The following is an 11,156-nucleotide window of genomic DNA, read 5'->3' as shown; positions in this document are numbered from 1 at the left end:
GTAATATGCATTGCTAAGAACTTCATTTGGACAACTTTAAAGGCGATTTTCTCAGTATTTAGATTTTCAAATAGTTGTATCTCTGCCAAATATTGTCCTATCCGAACAAACCATACATCAATGGAAAGCTTATTTATTCACCTTTCAGATGATAAATCTCCATGTAAAAAAGTTTACCCTTATGACTGGTTTTGTGGTCCAGGGTCACAAATATTACTTATGTATGTAATATGTGTATTTCCGTCACAGGTTTGGTCTTAAATTTCACATAAGGTGGTATTAAAAAGGTCTTAGGTCTTAAATTTAACTTGTTCATATCTGTAGACACCCTGTGTTTACTTATTTACGATAGACACCATAAATCAAAGTTGGTATTAAACCTGGGGATGTAATGGCACACCCTGAGCCAGTTGAAAATCAATACAAATATGTGACATTCAAGTCAGTTGAGATGTTAAACAAATTGTGATAACAGGTGGGGGTTTATATGAATGTAACTCTGAGGGGAACTGACTGTCTTCAGAAAAGTTTTGATGGTATTTTCTTTTCATCTTGCCTTTTTATAATATATATTTAAAGAAATATTGCATCATATAAGTGCAGTGGTAACCAAGGAAATGCTATATTGCGGCATTTGCTGTCATAGTGAGTTTGCATATTCATTCAGCTCGTCTGCCGGTTTAATTTCATTTAGAATTTCTTGAATCATTTTGTTAAAATCGTGTGAGAACCGAATCGTATCTCGAGTTGAGTGAGTTGTTACATCCATAATTAAACTAGAACTTGCTTTCTCTTTTCTCTGTTTAGATCTCTTCACAAGAGGAATTGATATACAAGCTGTGAATGTGGTGATCAACTTTGATTTCCCCAAACTTGGGGAGACGTACCTCCATCGCATTGGCAGATCTGGTGAGTAGGGTTTCGTTTGATTCCTGCTCTTGAGATCAAGTAATGTTGCATTGGTAATATCACTGTTTGGCAATCAGGCTTTTGAAAGGGTAGCAGTGTTAAATGACATTGGCCTTCTCCCCCCACAGGCCGATTTGGACACTTGGGTCTCGCCATTAACTTGATCACTTACGATGACCGCTTCAACCTGAAAGGTATTGAAGAACAGCTGGGTACCGAAATCAAGCCCATTCCCAGCAGTATTGATAAGAGTCTATATGTGGCCGAGTACCACAGTGAGAGTGGAGAGGAGGTTAAACTGTGAGCAGGAGAGGTGAGTCCAATGTTCAGTCACTTTAGAGATTACAATGTACATGTATGTTTGATTTTAACATGGTTTTTCTTTTCTACCCGATCCAGATCACCAATCCTTTGTCCCCTATCCCCACCTTTTTTTTTTCCTTCCCTACTGTGTCTAGGGAATAGGGGATATTTTTTGGTTCGTTTAAACTATATATCTTCCGTCTGTCTTCCTTTTCCCACACTTTTTTTTTTTTTCCTTTCTTGTTTGGTGCCACTACAAAGGAATGTGATGTTGTGACGGCCCAATAATCGGGAAGGACTCATGGCCTACTAAAGGACTGCTGCACCAATATTTTCATCCCGAAGACTTCAAATCACTTGAGGGGAAGAGGGGACATGAGGATTTATCACCCAAGAAAAAAATGACTACTCATCGCCTGCAAGCACATTCTCAACCCACTCTCTCTCTGTTCCTCTGCTCATCTTCATGTTTCTAGTCATTTGAAACAAGTGCCTTAACAAGCAGTCTAACTTGTTCAAAAAGTAATAACCTGATGATTTTTTTTCTCCCCTCATAACTCTTCATTTGAAGACATAGTCTTGATTTTTCTCTGGATTTGGTATTGCTTGTCTGCCCCCTCCCGTTTGACATCAGAAGAATAATTTTGCATTTGCCACCTCTAGATTTTCGGGGCGATGAAGAACAGGATTTCACAGCTGGAGAGAGGATGGGGCAGCATGTGCGATTTGTGCAGTCTCTTGTGTACTTGACTATGGTGTGAAGAGAAGCCCCCTGGAGAACTGAGATGATATCAGTTGGCATAATGACAATAATAGGGGCTAATGTTCCTGTGGCAAGCTTTCAAAAGCCCCACAAGGCTCCCAATGGCTTTTTTCCTTCATCCGCTCATGGAACATGCCATGCCTCTAGAGACCCATAACTCTTTCCCCCTCTGTCTTCAGTGGGCCAACACTAAGAGACTTGACCAGACTCAGACCAGCCTTTCTCCTTGGCCATGAGGACTCCCACTTTGAGACGAATGTGGACTTCTTGCTTTTTTGTTTCCCTCCCCTTTCCTCCTGATTTCAGTGCGATAGGCATTCTGTCCTAAATGTGCCATTTATACAGATCTGGCACATTGTAAACATTTTGTAAATACTTCATTTATTATTATTATTATTTTTTAATGGATTGTTTTAAAACAAGCTAAAAAGGCTTGATGACCATTTGAGAAGAATGTTGGAAAGATCTTTTAAAATCAGGATTCTGTCAGCACTGGGCGGCACTATTTTGGTTATGCCCTTTTTTCCCCAGTGGGAAATAAGTTTAGCAGAGTATAAGCCTCTCCAGGTAGTGCACCACCCTTGTTTTGTTATAACAAAAAAAATTGGCTTTTTTTTTTTTTTAAATCCAAGAATACTTTGTTCAGCAGTTTTGAGTGTTAGCTTCTAAGCGTTTCAGCAGGTGGTGCACTTGTTCACTCTAAATTATTAACTCTGATCCGTTCCCCAGTGTTGACAAAAGTTCCTGAAATGGGTTGCTCAAATAAAAGGCCTCGTTTAAGGGTTGTGAAAAAATGAGGCTTATTTGCTTTCCAGCATTTTGCTTGTAACACTGACTTATGAGGCACTCAGCAGGGTCCCCTAGCCTGGGTGACTCTAAACATAGAGGTAATTTAATATTTTCATCATGTAATAGAGCTACTCGCTGCAGTGCAGCTCAAATTGGCAACGTGCAAAAATGTTGAATTTATAAGCGAGATGTGTAGCTGTTACATGGGGATGTGTTTCTCTGCCACTGGCACTAGGACTTGACTTTAAACAGACTGGGGTGGGAGGATTGAATGGCTTGGATGTTCACATTGGAAAAAGGAAAAATGGACAAAAAAAAGCAACTGGATGCCAAGACTTCTAAACGATGGACTGACAATGTAGCGGCAGAGACATGCAGTGCATCGTGAGTCAGGAGGCTTTTTTTTTTGTTGTTTTTTGTAACAAGACCATGTTCTTGAGATGCTGCACAGACTTAACAGAAGAATCTAAACCTTTGCAGTGTGGGCTGCACTTAAGTTTGAACTTTAGTTCAAGGGTTGGGCAATAATAAAAGGGGAGATGTATTTTTTTTTTTCATTTTTTTTTTTTTTTTTTTGAGGAAGTATTGTGGTAGGGACAAGGGTATTTATTATGGGCTGGGTATTTGGGGTATCTAGGTATTTCTTGGGTGCTGATAACCAAATTACTTTTTCTTTTGCAGCGGAATATTTATCGCCCCCTCCCCCAAACACTAATAGCCTTTTTGAGTGAAATTTTTTTTTTTCCCCCGTTTCTAAGGATTGACAGGGGCTTGCTTGAGACACTTTAGCCCTTCTGCTGCTTTTTGAATAAGTTAAGCGTTTTGACCCGTGATGTTTTGAGGGTTGCAACTTTATGGGGTGGGTTGGAGGGAGGTTGGGAGGGATACAGTTTTGCCTTTATTGTGATTTATTGGTACAGAATTAGCTTAATTTTATGTTGGAGTTTAACATCACCAATGTCCCCATAAAAAAAGTCAAATACAGGTGAGTTTTTTGTTGTTTGTTTTTTTTTAGTTTTTTTTTTAATGGATTGGCTTTGTCTACTGCGGCATGTTGCTGTTAGTTTTCCCTGATACAATTAAAGTTTGTTCTAACTGTATGGTTAGTTACCAAATTCTAAGCAAAGTTTATTTATCCCATATTCTACAACGTGCAAATTTTCCCAGTGACATTGCTTGAATCCAAGCTTGTATTCTCTTCTCTATAGCACATACCCCTCGGTGTGTACATCACCAGTGTAATCTGCTTTGATTTCTTTTGGGGGATTGTAAACATCTGCCCATAGAGAGGAGTATATAAGTTACTGGGCTCTTTGGCAGCAGCCCAGTGTTTTTCAGTAACCACTTGCTGTGAAAATCACGGTTCGTTCCTGAGATGCTGTAAAGCAGCATGTGATTGGATGTGCTGTGGTCTTTGCCAAGTTGGTTGGGGTTTTGATTTCATTTTAGGTTCTGCTTGCTTTTATTTGGAAGAATGGGGTGGAGAACATCTCACCTGTTTAAGTGTAGTTTTCTAAAGCATACAAAATTGTCATCTTTAAAATCCACTCGTTCTTCAAATTTATTTATTTTATTTATTTTTTTAAGTTTGTATTTGGGTGGGTGGGAAGGTTTTTTTGCTGCCCTGATGTATCTCTTCCTGACTAACACTTTACCTTATTCTGTTCAGTGTTGGGAGTACATGAATACATCAGTCTGGGTTAGTGGGTGGGAGGGAAATGGAGAGAATTGGTTTCAAAAATTCTGATCAATTTGGAAGTTCAGGGTAAGGAAAATTGGATCTCTAAACTTTGCCCTTAAATTTGCGATTTATGTATTTTTTTTCTTTTCTTAACTTCTAGGTACTTCAGATTAAAATGACCAACCAAATTTAAGAGATCAAAAGTGGTTTTCTTTTTTCTTTTCTTTTTGTTTGTTTCGTTTTCAATCTGGACCATTTCAATTGGCATTTTTTTCTCAGTGATGCTACAATTTTAAAGATTTGAGATGTGTAAAAATGCAATGGTTAACATCTGTGATGGTTTTTGTTTGAAAATAAAGCTCACTGAAGTTCCACATGTGTTTAAGGTGTCTTTTTACTGAGTTTCTCATGACGGAGAACCCACTTTGTGTTGATATAGGAATGTAACGTGATGAATTCCATTTGTAAGACCACTTACAGTAATAGTGCACTGTCTATTTATTAGTCACTATTTTATTTACTTTTCATTCTCCTGTTCTCATCTGGGGACACACTCCTGGCACCTTGTTAGACAGGTTAGTTCCCATAACTACCTTCTCAATCAAGGCTTCGTTACTGAAATCGGAGCAGCTTATCTGCATTATCCAATGAGATGGCTACCTTTAACACTGAGATGAATATTTTAGTAATTATTACTTGGATATAAACACGTGCAAATCTGTGTTTGTCACTTGGATTATGTGAAATGATTTGTGAATTTCCTTATGAAAGATGAGCTTTGAAGATGGTCCTCGCTGTATTATAAAAGACTTCACCAGCCACCAGACGTTTTTCTCATTATGGGTGAACTTTGAGTCGGTGACAAAGCAGGTGGAGTGTTGAATGCTGAGATCGTGAGCTTTGAACCTTCATCAAAGAAGAGCAGTAGAGAGAAAGTTATTGATCTCGGTTTTACGAGCTTAACCTGTGAAAGCCAGACAAGAAGTGGGCAGACCAACAAACTGCCCTGTTGTTCTGTGCATCAGATGCCTGACATGTGTTTGTTGCCACCAGTCAAATCTGCTGCACTGGAGAAGTCCTACGACGGGTCCAGATGGCTTAACTGTTTGATGATGGTAAGTACTTTGTAGATATGATGTTGACTACAGCTGCTGGCGAGTCAAGCAGTGCTTGATTTGTTCTGATGCCCATCTGAAAAGCTCTAGGCCTGTGATTTCCTGTTCTCTCTGTTCTGTTCTTGCTTTCCTGTAGAGGTCATTGTGAAGGCTTTTGCCAATCTGAGCTCAGGGTTCCCAAATAAGACCGTCCCATCCTCAGAGCTACAGAAGTTCTTGCAAACATACTTTGAAGAGCCGGGTAAGGAGTTTGAGCAGTGGTCTCCTCCAGACTGGCATTCAGAGTAAGAACATTTGGAGTGGAAATGTCTTGAAATGGCAGGATAGTATGAGGATGGTTCGCCCCAAAAATGAAAATTACTTTACTTGGAGAGTGTTGACAGCACAGGGGTTCCAAGAAAGTCGTAGAGACAGGAACTGTATGACCCGAGGGTGCGTAAATGATGACAGAATTTTCACTTTTGGGTGAATGCTAATGAAACCGCATCCATTTTGTTCCCTAGTCCATAGACCAAAATTGTTGTCCAGGGTGTCTGACTCAAAATATCGCAGCTGGGCTGAAGAGCTGCACGGTTTATGGAAGTCCCTTGGTCGATAGGTAAAGGTTGGTTTTCACTAATGTATGGGAGTGTGTACGGCTAACTAATATTTATTTTCTTACTATGGCTGTGTAGATCCGTGGTGATGTCAGAGACCACCCAGAGCTGTACTCACAGATTTACACCCCACACCCAGTCATCGTGGCCGCTTTAGGGAACTCTATTACTGGTTAGTCTCTCTTGATCTGAATAAAGACGATGGACTTGACAATATAGTGACCGCTAGAAACGTTTATTGAGCAGAGTGTTAGAACTGGGAAGGAGAGCAACCCCACACTCCTCTTCCTTCCTTTTCCCCGCATTCCCTTTCACAATTAGGGATGGGCGTATCGATCCGAAGTATCGATATATCAATACTGACGCGAGTATCGAAAGTATCGATACTCAAACAAAAAATATCGATACTAAGGTGCGCTTTATTTACCAGTGGTTTTGTTTATTTAACAATAATAATAATAATAATGCGTACAATATGCATTGAATTGGACGAATAACCTTTGTTAGCGAATAATTGTGTAGGATATAACTATTTTCCTGCTCATCTGAACACACGCAAATGTTGCAAGACAGAACCAATCAATCACAGAGAGCGTTCACTCACTGCTGACAGTGCATTCAAACAGGGCTGCGTTTCCCAAAAGTATCATAAAGCATTAAAGCTTTTAGGAATGGCAGCCCTGAACAATGTTTATCAGAGAACAGAAATAAAAAATTGTCAAATGATTGTATTTGTATTTTTAATAAACACATAGCAGCACCCTGACAACTTCCCACAACACCACAGCATCATAATGATTAGTTCTGCATTGGCAAAGACCACTCATGTTTTCTTCAGGAACTGTAATAATCAAGGTGTTTTTGTTCTTCAGGGACTCATATTGGGTAATAAACGGTCTCCTTTTGTCTGAGATGACAGACACAGCTCGAGGAATGATTCTGAACTTTGTGTACCTGGTGGAAAGGTGCACTTATTTGTCTTGATTTTCACACATACAAATAGAAAACACCTCACATGTTCAGTTTCAAGATTTCAAAACATTACCACTAAATAACAGATATTTGACTCATAAATGATTAAATGAAATTCATTATTCACCATCACGTAATCTGTATAATCTGTGTTCTAAAATTTCATTTATTTTTGTGGGGTTGAACTAAGAATGATTGCGTCAGCTCATAATATTTATTTAAGAAATGCACAAGCTTTCTTTCTCGACTCTTAATAATACAAAATGACTTAAGCAGTGAAACACTCGCTTACTGTTTCCCTTCACTTCTGTTTAGATATGGCTTTGTCCCAAACGGTGGTCGTGTTTATTACGAGCGGCGTAGTCAGCCTCCCTTCCTTCCCCTAATGGTGGAAAGCTTCTATGAGGTCACCGGAGACAAAGACTTCCTCGGGTAACCTTTCCGATTAAACTGCCCTCCTGCAGCTTTGTTGAATATCGAGGTGTTGCGCTGAACCGCTCTGAACAACACCTCTGCACCGCATGTGCTCTGTGTGTGTTTAGGCAGGTTTTGCCAGCACTGGAAACAGAGTACAGCTTTTGGATGCAGAATCGCTCTCTTGCTGTGGCGATGAGTGCACTGACTCACATCCTGAATCGATATAATGTACCGGTGGACAGGCCCAGGTGAGACAACATGTTTAAGAACATGTCAGGGTCACCCCCAAAAGCAAAATGAAATGTACTTTTGCATTAAGAAATGTTACATTTCATTCTTATTACGGTGATTCTCAATACTGTAATGAAGTGACACATCTGGATGCATTGCAGTCTTTAAATCTGTGTATTTGCAGACCCGGGTCTTACAGTGATGATGTAGAACTGGCTGAGGGCCTGTCAGCAGGTAGGAATCTAGGTGCTCTATCAAAGCCAAAATGCAAATATTTTGATTCCTTTTACCTATTAAAGGAATAGTTCACCCAAAAATGAAAATTTGGTGCAAATGTATTCACCCTCAGATCATTCAAGATGTAGATGAGTTTGTTTCTTCATCAGACCAGATTTGGAGAAATTTAGCATGATATCATTTGCTCACCAATGGATCCTCTGCAGTGAATGGGTGCCGTCAGAATAAGAGTCCAAGCAGCTGATAAAAACGTCACAATAGGGCTTTTCGCACCGCGGGAACCTTTTCATAGTACCAGAACTAATTGTGGAACTACCCACTTTTTGGCGTTTTCGCACCGCCGGAACTGGGTGTGATTTTAGTACCGGACTGCCTTTTTCGAGAACCAAATTAGCTCCTACTCCGGAGCAGGGTCTAACCAGCACAACTGGTACTAATCGTGGCGTAAGTAGACATTGATTGGCCAAAGTCGTGCAAAATCGTCCCAGTACTTTAGTACTGTACATTTAGTTCTGGAACTAAAGCGGTGCGAAAGGCCCTAATAATCCACAGTCCACTCCAGTCCATTTCTTGTGAAGAGAAAAGCTGTGTTTGTAAGAAACAAATCCATCATTAAAATATTTTTGATTTGTTGAATCATTGCTGCTGGCTAAAATACTCTGGAGTCTTCTAGAGAAATATACACAGATCATTCACCGTTCACAAGAGAAAACAGTCCAAAACAGTTCTAAACAAATATGTTGGAGGATGTTTTGATGTGAGAGGATAACAGATGAAGGATTGCTTCGCAAGACATTTATTGTTATTAGCTGTTTGGACTCTCATTCTGACGGCACCCATTCACTGCAGAGGATCCATTGGTGAGCAAGTGATGTAATGCTAAAATTCTCCAAATCTGTTCCTATGAAGAAACAAATTAATCTACATCTTAGAATGGCTGAAGGTGAATAAGTTTTCAGCAAATGTTTATTTTGGGTGAACTGTTCCTTTAATATTCTGATGCTTACATGTACCACAACAAGATCATTAAAGGAGTCATATTAAAAGGTTTTTTCTTTGTGTTTATGTGCATGAATATGAATATGTTTGTGTATTGCAGAGGCTCAGAAGAAACTTTGGATAGAACTGACATCTGGTGCAGAGTCAGGTTGGGATTTCTCTTCTCGCTGGTATATAGACGGCACAGGCAGAAACAACGGCACCCTGAGCGACACAGACAAGCTCCATCCTGCCTGCTGACCTCAATGCTATTATGTGCCGCAGTGAGCGTCTCCTTCCACAGGATTCTGGGTAAAAGAGTAAAAACACACTTATATGTATGGTACTGTACACACTCCTGATTTTTAATGAATATTCATATTCATATTATTTTTTTTTTAAATTTGTGATTCCAACTAATTTCCCTATTTCATGTCTTCTCCCTATCATTGTGCTAGTTTGCTAGTTCCAGATTTCAAACAAATTTTGACACAAGGTTTAAACACATCCTTTATAATACGGTAATACTATAATATTTTTCAAGTCAACAATAATATCACCTCATTAAAGCACTTGGCATTTAAGTTAAGGCAGAAGATTTCACACAGAGGAAATTATACTTTGATTAGATGGATACATTAAATGATAGCCAAATAGTTGGACCATCAAACAGTTTATGGCATTTAATTTAATAACTTCATTAGGCTGCTGCTTAAAGGATGGATGATGGTCATCTGTCTTTAACTTATTTACTGAACTGTTGTATAAAATCACATTTGCACGTGTGTTCTTTGTGACAAAAACGGCACTCGTGTGATATCGCTTATCCTATGATATAAATATGAGACAAAAACTCATACAGGGGCATTTTTTTTGCCCCGATATCTTGAATTTTTGGGCATAACTGCATTTATGGAGTTGTTGCCCTGCATCATATTTGTCAACAGTCAACTGTATGAAATGCAAGATGACGTATCTGAGTCGAATCGTTAAAACGGTTGATTCATTCAGGAATTCGGTAATCATTGGTTCCCACGATTCGTTCAAAACGCGGATTCATTCAATAACTAAACTGCTGTGTTGCTTGCAGATGCACAACAGTTCTGCTGTGGCTTTTTAGGTAATATTTTCATTGTCAAATTTGAATAAAAACACAATATTGTTTTTAAAATATAGCACAATATTAACTTATTTACTGAACTGTTGTATAAAATCACATGCCATAATATATATATATATATATATAATATACACACTTCATATAAAAAAAATTATCTTATATTGGCCTCATGTTCTCATTCTTATTATGCACAATTCATCAGTATATTTGTCCGTATTCTATGATAATTTGATAACATTTAGGTGAAAATGACATCACCTAGGCCTAAAGTGACCAGATGTCTTAAAGGGGTGGTTGACTGTTTTTTTTTTCTAGGCTTGATTGTGTTTATGGTGTGCAGTCTAACGTGTTAATGCTTCGTTTTTAAAAAAATGCATTATTTTTCACATAATTTACCTTTATTCCACACCAGTCTGTCCCTTCTCTGATAAATGCGCTGGTCATTTCCTGATTTTATGAAGAGCCTCCCTCAGAAATACTGATGTGCTCAGATTGGTTAGCTGGTCCAGTGTGTTGTGATTGGCTAAACCGCCTCTAGTGCGGGTCTAAAATTCCCGCCCCTCACCTCAGCGGCATGTGCTCCGTTTGTATTGTAAACAACAGTGTCGTTAATATCGCTTATCAGTTTGAGCCCGATTGAGAAGCAGAGGATATTATTGAATAGGGCTGCACGATATATCGCAAATGTAAATATCGCAATATGCATATCGCAATGGCATGCGATATCATTATCATTTTAATGTGACAAAAACGGCACTCGTGTGATATCGCTTATCCTATGATATAAATATGAGACAAAAACTCATACAGGGGCATTTTTTTTGCCCCGATATCTTGAATTTTTGGGCATAACTGCATTTATGGAGTTGTTGCCCTGCATCATATTTGTCAACAGTCAACTGTATGAAATGCAAGATGACGTACAGGTCTGGGGGCTGGGCCAGTGCGATAACTGCGTTAAAATATTTTAATTGCGTTAGTTTTTCATAACTAATTAAGTTAACGCTAAACTGACAGCCATAATATATATATATATATATATAAT

The 11,156-nt window shown here is 38.9% G+C and overlaps 1 protein-coding gene and 1 pseudogene across 2 annotated transcripts in view; both read left to right on the top strand.

The window, feature by feature from the left end:
* The window catches only part of LOC107714530 (probable ATP-dependent RNA helicase ddx6), a 16,732-nt gene extending 13,511 nt beyond the window's left edge, over positions 1-3,221 (top strand). For both annotated transcript variants that reach the window (XM_016520383.1, XM_016520382.1), the window contains exon 14: positions 1,309-3,221. The gene's annotated coding sequence lies outside the window, so the exon portion shown is untranslated. The remainder of the gene's footprint in view (positions 1-1,308) is intronic.
* Positions 182-11,156, top strand: part of LOC107714522 (trehalase-like) — a 15,728-nt pseudogene continuing 4,753 nt past the window's right edge.

This window comes from Sinocyclocheilus rhinocerous, unplaced genomic scaffold, assembly GCF_001515625.1.
Source record: "Sinocyclocheilus rhinocerous isolate Xijiao unplaced genomic scaffold, SAMN03320098_v1.1 scaffold809, whole genome shotgun sequence".
NCBI classification, from domain to species: Eukaryota; Metazoa; Chordata; class Actinopteri; order Cypriniformes; family Cyprinidae; genus Sinocyclocheilus; species Sinocyclocheilus rhinocerous.
The sequence above is the reverse complement of the archived record's forward strand: the minus strand, read 5'-3'. Positions and strand labels throughout refer to the sequence as shown.